Below are 13,216 nucleotides of genomic sequence, written 5' to 3' on the forward strand. Positions count from 1 at the left end.
ATTGCTCTCCATGAGAGTCTCGCGGTCTCTGTGATAGTTAATTCCAACTCATTTCCCAGCAGGCGGATATGATGGAAGATTTCCACCAAACAATAGGTGCTCAACATAATGTTGTTCAGTACTGTTTTGCTCACATTAATGAGTTGAGGATATCAGTATTGTGTTATGACTCATGTTCTTACACCATGCATTATTAATTTATTATATTTTTACATTGTATCAAATATAGTCGAATTATTTTCTTTTTCCTTTAGGGCTACTTTTGAATATAAATAAAAATATTCATCTGAGTACCCTTTTAATTTATTTCGTCACGACATGTTTTTTACTCAGATTAATATTTTTATTTATAGTGGAATTATTATATACATTCTATAAATCTTTGGCCCGTTTCCTGTTTTGTTCTTTTTGAGGCTCCATCTCGATTTAAACGGAGATAGATCAGCTGTTGGTTCAAACACGGAATGAAACACGCTATATTGGATGTAACCATGCAAACATGTAATGTTGATTAGCGTTTATCGTAAATCGGTAAATGGTGCATTTGTGATGTTAAAGCTGGTTGAAGGAGCTGCTCTCCAGGACCTTCGCAACTGGAGAACTTGAAGCATTAGAGCACGTCTCTTATCCAATCGGAGCGACTAATACGGCTCCAACTAATAGGATAACGACTTCCCAACGTGTTTCAGGAGTACAATAGATCTCCTCAGATAATACAATTGTGTCGTGTGTTTTTTTGTGATTTGTGTCTATTCTATGGTTTCTATCCTACTATTTTCCAGTTATACGTACCGGTGTTTTGTAATGTGAATCTACTCCTTACAGTACAATACAGAATTATTATAACTACCTGAGATCCTGAGATTTTTATTTCCAAGTTGTCATACACAATTTTCAGAATTAGTCCTTAGATAATATGTGTTATGTAGCTGAAAACAAAAACGTGTATCAATTTTACTCAAGATGAAGGAGAAAATTCTCTTTAATAATAAATTGGTTAACAGAAAGGATAATATTTGACTATTTGGTGCAATTGATTAAAACTGTCTGATCTTTCAGAGCCTTCTTCACTGCACCGTACTAACCTCTCCCTTCGCTACAATCTAAATCTTTTCTGGAGGGTGAGAAGCCAGTCTGTCCTCTTTCTTTCTCTAGCAGAGTCCACTCCCATATCATATACCTTCTCTGACTTCCTTTCCTGATTCGATAACTCAAAACTCACCTCATCTCTTTGGGGAATGTAAGTCTAGGGGAACTCACTAATATATGGAAAATCCTCTCCATTCACAGGCATTTCATCAAGTATATGTTTGATTGTTTGGAAATTCCGCTATGATCACATAGATAAGATCTAGGATCTAGATGAAGTGAGGAAACCATCCATTTGATAAGCAAGGACGACTGAGGTTCTCTTTCGTGACCTACTCCAATTTGGTTGAACTCAGCAATTATTCTACTTGATTTTTGTCCTATCAAAAATTGTATCAATGTAATATTATGAACTCTCTGCTTCTGGTAAATGAATGAATAATAGGCAATGTACAAAATATTCCAGTGTTCAATGAACAGCTTCAACGATTCTGATTATTAAAAGTATTTCTCTTCAAAAGTAGCATTCACGGTGCATCAACTGCTTTTTCAGTAAATTGAAGGGTAATATCCTCAATAAATTAAACATTATATGAGATGTCTGGAGAGTGAGTAGAAATTCATAATTATCATGAGTATTTAAAGAGATAGTGACCATTAACACAAGAATAGCTTTCTGCTCTTCAATAGATAATTGGACAAGACAATTTCAGCTTTTCTCAAATTTTAATTGAAACCAGACATTCAAGATATTTCGCTTCAAGATAATATTCAGTAGGCTGAGAAATAATTTTTCAAGCTATCTCTGTCTCTAGTGTTATAAAAAGAGATATTTGACGTTTTTTGTCTGTCACGTTGGCAACTCTACTAAGACTCCGAAATGGGTCACTGGACTCGTAGAGAAACGTGTTGCTGTAATGCAGAGGTTATGTAAGAACTACTACAAGAGTTAAAAATCTTTGCGCTCTCTCTTCTCCCAACAGTTTTTGTGGGACAGGATTGTCAGTGCAGCACTTCGATGGAGCGCCGAATTGTTCTGTGTTTAGTGGTGAACAGTTGACACAGTAGAAACAGCACAACTTGGAGCTATTTATTTGAATTTCCATTTTATTGGAAAATTTTCAACAAAATCTAATTGAATTTCATGAGTCTAGCGTTCTTAGTTTTCAGAGAAATAGCTGGTATGGAATAATAATGATGAGTATATAATAATATTGTATTTTATCTATAATGAATGTTGTATGTGACCTGGCTTATGTATTAATGTACTTCGGCTCAAATAAAAATTCATTGAATCATTAAAACAACCTACTTGAAAAGTAGCATTCAGTTTCGATACAAGTCTTAATAAACATGTTTATGATGTGGATGATCTGGAGAAGTTTCAATTTCTGAATGAAAACGGCAAATGTAGTTCCAATTCTCAAAATATTTAAAAGCGATGTTATTTGGATCAAGATTTGGGATCATCATATTTGATATGTATTCCTGATAAAAGTGAATTTGAAACTGCTCTTTATCAAGCATAAAGACCAATTTTTCAAAAGACTCTATTGTAATTTTTCATCTTATCATTTTTGAATCTATGAGTTCCTGGGTTATTTTAGAATGCTATAGGAGTGTGCTTCATATTCTATTGGTTCAGACGCCTCTCTCAACTTGTGATCATATCAAAAATATTCAGAAATTCGTAAATTTAAATTAATGAGAAATATATTTATAATTCAATTCATTAGTATTTTCTACCCTCCGCTCTAGCATAATTTGACTGAGGTACAGTTGTAACTCAACTCCATACAGTTTGTAATGCAACTCCAGCTATTTGCATTTGAATGGATTGATATGGAAATAAATAATATCATATTGCTAAAACTAATATTGATGTTAAATGCAACTGGATAAATCAATAAATGGGGACACATGCTGGAATTTGAGACACAATTGCAGTGAAGGGGTGATTAATTATTGAAATAATGCATTCCTCAAATTACAATAGTTAGTAATGACTTTTTCAAATTGTAGATTATCATTATTAATGATAGAGGCTCATTATTATTATTATGAGAGGCTAATATGCTCATTATTATTGAGCATAAGAGGAGCATAAAAACAGCATAGAGGAGAAGCCGCTTTGAAAGATTGAAGCTAAAAACAGTCGACCACGGGAGAAGATCACCGAAGTTAATAAGCCACCTCAAATTGAGATACGGAGCGAGCAGTCAGATTCAGGTCTATGATATAATTTTTGCATGGGAAAATGCCCTGCTGCCGTGACGAGAGGAAGAGTCATCAACTGCAGAAGAAGTGAAGAGAAAAGTAGGCCGAATAAAAATAGAAAAAAGCAGTGAGATGCCGAACCTAGTGCCTTTGACACCAATGGCAATAACAGTGGCCCACTAGGCAGTAGGCTATCAACCGGTTACAGAAAGTAGTGGCCAATTTGTTACAGGCCTGAGATTATGTTATGTAACTGCTATTCACCTATATGCGCACAGTATCTTTCTCTCTCTAGACTAGAGAGAGAGTCGCTCTTCCAATTTTCTTTACACTCTCATGCACCCCACCTCCCACTACAACATCACTCTTATTCGTTCTAAGTTGTACCTCTCCTATAAATTATATTCCAATACTCTTTCAATAATTCGAATCTCTCTCACTCTTTCAATATTTCTTTTTTATCTCTCTCTAATCGTCTTCCATCCATCTGATGCTTATATTGTCCTCAAAGCTCATTATGAATGCACAAATTTGTGATTTACATAAATATTAGGATCTTGTCTCATCTTATCTATTTCTATCTTTCAATCTCACTTTTTCCACATTTCTCGTCGTGGATCTAGTTTTTTCTGTCTATCTCTCGCTAACACACACACACTCTCTCTTTCTCACTCTCAATTCAATCCAAATCTCTCGTGTATCTCTTTTTCTCTGTAGGTCTCTCTCGCTAACGCAAACACACTATCTCTCTTTCTCTCACTTTCTATACAATCCTAATCTCTCTCTCTCTATCTCACTCTAAGACGCACTAGGGTGTCTATCTTCCGATCTTTTTTTTCTTCATCTATCTCTGCTGGATAATTTAAAATACTTTACTTGATTATTGCTTTTCCAAAAAGATCAAACAAAAATTTTGAAAAAAAAGGTTTTGGATATTATAATATATCCCTCTAAACATGTATGTTTCAACACACATTTAGAATTACAGTTTTCTTCTCCATCAGATATTTAAGTTGTGAATTTTATATATACTGTATTGAATATATATTTAATTTTATTTATTCGTATTAAAAATGGTTTTGGAAATTATAGAATAACCCTCTGAACATGTAAGTCTGAACATACATTTTTAATTAAAGTTTTCTTCTTCATAAAATGTTTAAGTTGTGAATTTTATATATGTTGTATTAAATATATATTTATTTATTAAATAAAAATAAGATCAAATATTATTTATTTCTATTATACATTTGTATATTGAATGGTTTTGGAAACTATTCACCTCTCTACACACTTTGTTACTGTTCTTTTCCTAGAGTAGTACCTGTAACACTTCCTTGTAATGTTGAAAAAAATTTCTATCATCAAGAAAGATCAAATTTTTATAGTCTACTTTTATCAGGGTTGTTATTGCTTATTGTCAATTAATATTGCTGAGAGTGTTTTATAATTTGTACATGAAATGTTATGTGGTGAGACCTGACAAGTAGATAAATCAATCAATCATTTCGTCTCTCATCCTCTCATTTTGCATGCATTTTTCTTCTCTCTTACTTCCTCTCTTACCTCTCTATTAACTATATTTCCTTTTCACAAATCATTTATTTTGTATTTGAAATAAAAATGTTATAATGCTTCCTCTTTGGTGACTTCTTATTCTACGTTTCTCTCTTACACTGTTACTTTCTCTCTCACACTAACAAACTAACACACATAAGCTTGGTCTATGTTGTATTCTCTTTCTTTCTTTTCCTCTTTATCACCACTCTCTCTCTCTCGCTTTTCCTTACTCTTCTATTTGCTCCCTCTTTCTCTATAACTCTATTTATCTCTCACACTAACACACATAAGCACGATCTATGTTGTATTCTCTTTCTTTTCCCCCTTCAGCACATCTCTCTCTTTCGCTTTTCCTTACTCTTCTATTTGCTCCCTCTTTCACTATATCTCTATTTATCTCTCACACTAACACACATAAGCACAATCTATATTGAATTCTCTTTCTTTTCCTCCTTTAGCACATCTCTCTCTCACTTTTCCTTACTCTCCTATTTGCTCCCTCTTCCTCTAAAACTCTCTTTCTCTTTTATCTTCTTGTACTCTATTTCTCTCTCATTCTCTTGTACCTTCTTGTACTCTCTTGTACCATCTTCTACTCTCTCTCTCTCTCTCGCTCTCTTGTACTCTCTTATACTCGCTTTTACTCTCTTGTACATTTTTTACTATCTCTCACTCTCTTGTACCCTCTTGTTCTCCTTTACTCTCTCTCACTCTCTTTTACTCTCTTGTACACTCTTTTACTCTTTCTCTCACTCTCTTGAACTCTATTGTACTCTCTTTCTCTTTTCTCTCCGTCAGCTGTAGTTCAAAACCAAATACATGATTGCACTTACACTCTTGGAGTGAGCTTCACTGAACTGGGACAGAAAGCGAAAGTGAGAAGAGTAGTACAGAGAATAATAAGAGGAAGAAAGAGTATTTGGAGAGAAAGAGAGTAGAGTAGTAGGAAAGACACTGCTCCTTCGGAGACCTCTCTGTTCGCCCAACTAAAATATCAAAGTACTGTGTATATATACATATTATCTTTTGTACTGTACATTACTGTAAAGTGCTGTATGTGTTTTTGTTTATGAAGATGAATAACAGGGAATCTCTTACATAAAATAATCGTTATTTTAATCGAAATGTATTCATAAATCATGAATAACTATCCAAAAACTAATCATAAATTAGAAATAGTATAAAGTCTTTTATACATCCGTAAATCATAAATAACGAATGAATATTCAAACATTAATAATATTGTCAACCATAGAATATAGTTTTATTTATTAGAAAGAATATACACTACAATAACTACAACAACAAAGCCAATACGTTGAATTACATGGGCACTGAAAAAGAAGTATGGAATATGTAATATAAGTAATAGATATTCAATGTTTACTAAGAGAAACATAGGAGTTCTCTGAGCACATCGTCCATATTTGGAAGAGTGATTTAGTGAAAAATCTCCTCAATTCAGATTATATGAGCCAGATTTATACTATGTAGCTGGAGAGCTATATAGCTTAGCTTCGAACTACATGTAGCTCCGTCATCTACATATAGCTAGCTAACCCATATATCAGCTACTTATAGCACAGCATTATGTTATGTACCATTGATATAAGGAAATTTGATGAAAATTTTGTATGTATATTATACTGGCAGGTAACCCATGCTTTGCACTGAGGAAGATGTTGTGCTGTTAAATAAAATTTTCTCATGTCCAGGAAACATAGAAAAAGAATAATTATTTAGAAGTTAATTAGTGACTGATCCGGGCACAAAAAATGTAGGTCTCATTTCAGGGGGGAATACATCCCCATATCCTCTCCCTGGATACGCTCTGTATTTCTTTGATGTTTACCGAAACCAGTGGCGTTTCCAGGGGGAGGATATGGGGATGTATTCCCCCCTGAAATGAGACACTTTTTGTGGCCGGATCAGCCACTATTTAGCTTCTTATGTAATATTTCCTGTATATTGTACAATAGTGAGGTCCACGTTATAATTTAAATAAATAAAATCATTAAATAATAATAATAATAATATAATAAATAATAATATTGTTAATAATAATAGCCGTGGAGAAAGATAGGAGCACAGCGTTGCCGATCCTCCTCTGCCTTGCCACTGACTTTTATAGATGATAGCTGATGCCGTTGTAACTGTTCATTTTAGTTTCAAATAATCAAGTATATTCTATTCGTCGAGAAGATATATTTTTCAATCATGAATGAAAAATTATATTTTTGAGATTGATTATTTTGTTGATGAATCATATTTTCACCTTGTTAAAAACGATCTGGCAGCGTCGCAGAGCTAGAGAATGATCTGCTCTGTATTTTTGTGAAACGCAATCTCTTTATGTTCACTAATCATAAAAAAGAATAATTATTTGTTGAGAGCCCCCAAACCCCCTTTTGTGGGAGGGTATTCCTCACCCCCACCCGAGTGGGTTATACCACAGATCTAACTTGTCTACTTGTTTAGATCTACTACTTGTTTACTTAGTCTATGGTTATACTGTACCAGTTAGGCCTAAACAGTAAAGAGGAGGCCTACAGAAGCTGTTCTGCATACTGTGCATTGTGCTGCAATACACCCTAATTCCGGTCCTTAGAAAACTTGAAGGCTATAAATTTGAGTAACTTATTAGCTATCTTGAGTAAAATAAACGAAATACATATTATAATCATTTTAATCTCTGCTTTGATTTCCCAAAATTTATGGCATTTTCAGGATACCTTGCTCCATCACTGGCAAAGACCTCGGCATTATCGTACAGGCTAGTTAGTCTAAAATTATTTTTCAGGAAGCCAGAATTCAAGGAGTTAAACCTATCAGAGAAAAAATCGGCAGACTCTCCAAAGGGTTCCCAATCAAAGGTCTGGAATGTTGAGTCAATTCTACCAGAGTAATTCGTATTTTGGTTCTCTTGTAAAACCGTAATCCACATTTTACATCATGAGAAATATACAGAGTTAGTCATATGTATGGAACCCCTCAATAAGTTGGAGACTGTTGTGGATATAATACTGTAACTTTGAGAATAAGTTGTTGATCGAATACTCTACTTTTTGACGTACAACTGAACTTCAACCCCTCATAAGGGGGAGACTTAGGGGTTTTAACTCGAATAATTTAAATGTAAACACCCATTGTGTAGTACATCATTTTAAAGGCCTTTTTGAAACAAGAAAGATGGCATCAATAAAATGTTCTATGATAATTGTATACAAAATGGCGGCTGATTGAAGTTTTAGTTTTTAAAGAAATAAGGGGTTGTAACTCAAGTATTTTTAACGTGAACACCCATTCTGTGGTGCATCATTTTGAAGGCCTCTTTAAAACAAGAAAGATGTCATCAATTAAAATGTTCTATGACTCTTGCATCCAAAATAGCAGCTGATTGAAGTTTTAGTTTTTATTTTTAAAGAAATGATTGGATACAAGCCATTCCACTGAATTTTATTGAAACCATTATTAAATGGGAAAGCAGAAGTTGAAGCTTACATCTGTCAAACTATGTAGTTCGCCTCATTTTATTTTGAGTGGAATAGACTATTTCAAACTGTAAAGTAGTGAATGGTAGTAGCAGCCTACAAGTGCTACCTGGTTGTGGGTTCGATTCCCACCGGTAGGCATGGACGTTCAATCACCTTTTCAAATCACCCACGCACAAGATAAAAGCTCATGTGGGCATTTTCCGCAATAAAGAAAGCGAGAGATTAGAATTGGTTGTTACACCTACACTAATATCGTATAAAGATCGATTAACCTTTGACAGTTTCCATGAATATTTTCATAAAATTCAAAGTGATCAGCTAACACATACAACGCATGCATCCATCCTTTTTTTGTATACTTGCATCCTTCTAGTGTTATCTTATCTTTCTTTTCAGCGCTGTGGCAATCCGACAATACTTGAATGCAGGCATCTTTATGATGGCTTAAAGGCAGACTTTTCACCAAGATAACAGAAAGCTTGTTGCTTCAATAACATCATTTCATAGAAGTAAGAGATTTCTGTTGTGAATCTCACCAAGGTTCATTAAAAACTAGAAAACGCTGAAAGTCTAGTTTCTAGTAGGCTACCTCACAATTTGAAATGAGTTGAATTATTTTTGTGAGACACACGATGAAATCTATTTTTCTCAAACTATGGTTTTGCTGGTGTCGCCAAATGAGTATAAACGATAAAAAAACTATATTTTCAGTTAATATTACATTTGAAATCTGTTTGAAAACTGTTTTTAAAAGTGTTTTTATACTTACTTTCATTGGCGCTACAGTCCGATGTGGACCTTGGCCTCCTGCACAATTCGCCTCCAATCGTCTCTCCTCTCCGCCACATTACCCCATCCTCTGCTGCCCAAAACACGCAAATCGGCCCTCACTTCCTCCAGCCATCTCCTCATGGGCCTTCCTCTTCTACGCGTACCAATTATTTTACTTTTTAAGTGTTTTTATAAGGCAATAAATTTGACTAGATTATTATTACTTATCATACAGATTTCATCCTAATCGATATAAAGTAAATATGAGATCGATCACTAGGCTGGTAGATCATGAACAAATACTGTAACATAACATATTGTTTGAACATACAACGGATCGCAGAGAAAGTTGACAAGATAGGGTGAATTCAACAAGCATTGAAATGTAAACAAGAGACTTGAACAAATTTCTCTAGGGGAAATATTTGCTTACAGAACGAGCAGCAAGATTTATTAGATACAATAGAAGGTATTATAGTATAGTGCACTAAAAAACGGTGATTCTTTCTTCATTTTTTTTACAAAAATCTTTTTTTAATCTGTTTTAAAATTTTTTTAGGGCAATGCATTTGATCTTATTTTATTATTATCACTTATCAAACAAATTTCATCTTAATCGATGTAAAATAAATATGAAATCAATCACTAGGCTGGTAGATCCTGAACAAATAATGTATCTTGTCATATTGTTTGAACATACAAAGGATCGCAGAGAAAGTTGACAGAATAGGGTGAATTCTACAAGCATTGAAATGTAAACAAGAGAATTGAACAAATCTCTCTAGGGGAAATATTTGCTTACAGAACAACCAGAAAGACTTATCAAATACGGTTCGGAAAACAAACGTAACAGTAGCTAGGACCCAAAGATCATTATTATTTTCATTATTATTATTATGTTTTTCTGACTCTAAATTTTGTAAAATTTACATAGAAATATTTTCCATTAATGTATTAAGCCAACCTTCAAAATTAAAAATGTTCAACTCATTATTCCTGAATCGAAAACCGAATGACGAAGCAGTGTGTGATTTCACTAACTTAACCTTTGGACAACATGAACATTCTATCAAACTTTTTGGAGAGAAATAGTACATGCTCAGTCTAGTTTTTCCTCCAATGTCATACCTATATGTCGTAGCTATAATTATTATGATTATAGTGTTTTGTACAATTAATGAATAAAGATAAAATAAAATATTGTTACAATTATGAACTTTGTTATCTGTTAAATCATAAGAAATGATCTCTTAGGGCCGGTTTCCGAGGTTGGGATTTAACTAAGTTCTAGACTTTAACTGGCTTTAAACTCTGGAGTCAGAAAATAGGCTTACCGAGTCAGGGCGTTAACGTAGTTGAGGACTTGAATAGACTCTGGAGTTTAGAGATCACGTTAGAATTTGGAATTTATTTATGAGTGAAGGGCTTATTATTAAGTATTTATGGCTTATATTTAAGCTTATAATTAGTACTTAATTAGATTCTCGCCTCTTTACGAGTCAAGGATTTATCAAAAATCGTTTGGAGAGCACGCTCATTTGAATTAACACGCTTCAATCAGCTGTTTTTTTTATAATGCCAACAAAACAACAAAATTTTGATAATTTACCTCATGTTTATTGAACAAAGTCCTAGACTCAAATAAGTGTAGTTCTTAATAGATCCCGGAGCTTAGAAAATAAACCCGTGACTCAGAAAGACGATTTAGACCCGAGCGCTTATTTTAGTCCTGAACTCTAAGTCCAGAACTTATAGATGCCAAGCTCGGAAACCGGCCCTTAGAATCACTTTGAGTAAGTGTTAGTTATGTATATAATTTGCTATGACATAAATCATTACAATATGATGACTTTTGATGACACTCCTTTCTTATTCCTTTATTGCAAGTATCTTCGTTATTATTCTAATATTTATATTCCTTTCTCCACTCTCACAGAAAGTTCTTTGCCAATATGACAATTTTGTCCCGAAGATCAGGTTTCACAATCGGTTGATCACCAACAAGGGAAGTTTGTAAAGCAGTTATCTAGATAAATTCGTCTTCTGGAGATGATACCCACAGTTCGGAAGTGATATAGCTCCATGTCTATTAGAATTGGCCTAAGCAGATAACGTCTCAGCAAGAGAACTGATATTACGGTGCTTATTATTATTTTATCGTTATCATATTATTAGTGACTAGCAGGTAACCCGTGCTCCGCAAGGGTCTAATTAAAAACTTAACTAACTGATAACTTGGCCTACTGGAATATTAAAGAATTTTGAATAAGCCTATAACCATCCTCGGTGAATAAGCAAAATTCCAAGTTAATCAGTTCAGTAGTTCAGACGTGATGATGCGTCATTTGTGAATTTCCTATCCCGTACGTTTAAATAAGCTAATTCTCTCCTTTATCATATTATGACTGATTTACTTGAAATGCTGCTTATAAATTCTTAATCAACCGAGGATTCTTATAGGCCTATTTTCAATTCTTCTAGATTTCATAACGTCAAGTTTTAAAATAGACCCTTGCGAAGCACGGGTTACCTGCTAGTAGCATATAACTCATTGATGTAGTATTTACGTTACTGCTCTATTGTTCATGTAGTTTAACAATGACATAATTATGTTTCTGAAGAAGATTCGTGCGTAAATATTATAGTCTACGTCATGTAATCACATTCTCAAGAGAAGCATTATAATAATAAATTTCAATATTCAATATATTTTATTGTATATTGAACATTATCAATATTCTTTTTTTGTATACTCTTACTTATAATGAGCTATTATAATTGTGTTGTTATGGAAGCAATTTTTGGGAGAAATCCTGTATGCTTCCATGTTTTTCATAAAGAAATAGATATATTATGTTAAATTGTGTATTAATTGGATTTAAATAAGGATAGGTAAGACTTTTAAAACAAAATATTCTTATAGAAACGGATCCTCCCAGATTGTTGGATTGATCCTGTCCATCGAGAAATCGGAAAATAAGGCAAAATAGTGCAGTCTCCTGTTGTTTTGGATTTTCGTTTTCTAAAACTCAAAATAATCTGTACAGTGAATTTCATTCTATAGAACTCACATCTAAGAACAATGACACCTATTTCACAATATGAAGTTTACTTCCTATCCACTTTTAAAGGTATGTTTACAGATACGTTGGTTCATATATTTTTTCTTCGAGGAAAACCAGCTGGTCCGGTGAATCTATCGAGATTGTATATGTAGAGAAATAATATTGATAAGAATCTCATTAGAAAAATATGTATCATCAAGCACAAATATAATTCAAGATCTCCATGAGAGTAATAATATGAGTAGTATCAGTATTTATTCAGTTTTTATAAGTAGTAATAACAAGTAGTATTATTTCACTAGGGGAACGAGAATAGTACAGTAGGTAGTAGAAAAAAGATAGAAGCAATCGTTGCGATTTGATTCATCTGATACTTTCAGAGTTAGAATACTTTTATCAGGATTAAAACTTACAAAGGAAATTTTCTAATTCACCCCACAAACACTGATCGGATTAACATTTTTAATCGCATTTAACAATTTGTGCTTTGATCTTAGTCGATAGAATCGAAAAAGTATTGTGTTATCAATAGTGGTTTTTATTTTTTTTAATACTCTAGTGAATTCATTTTTTGCAGGTGGCAATAATAATTTGATATGATTTTTATCAGTTGTGAAGCTTCATATCTGATTCTGAATTCACATTATGGTTTATGAGCTTCAATATCATCTAATACTTCATGACATTTCATGCTTCCATAAGAAAACCAAACAGATTTTCTTATTATATTTTTAACCATTTTATTGCGAAACAAAATAATTATTTTTAGCTGAATTCTCGATCTCAGTTTTTGCTATCGATTGTATATTGATTTTACTGCATCTTGCAAAACTTTAAGGAAATTTCGAAACATCAGTATTGCCTCAACATGCAACCTGGGCAATATAAAAGTTTTCCAGGCAGATGTAAAAGGACTTTGACTTGAAAACAAAGAGAGCATTCTAATAGGTTCAGCGATCGATTTCTCAACATGGGGAAGATGATATAAAACATGTTTTCCATCTGAAAGACTGCTTTCAT

This window comes from Nilaparvata lugens, chromosome X, assembly GCF_014356525.2.
Source record: "Nilaparvata lugens isolate BPH chromosome X, ASM1435652v1, whole genome shotgun sequence".
NCBI classification, from domain to species: domain Eukaryota; kingdom Metazoa; phylum Arthropoda; class Insecta; order Hemiptera; family Delphacidae; genus Nilaparvata; species Nilaparvata lugens.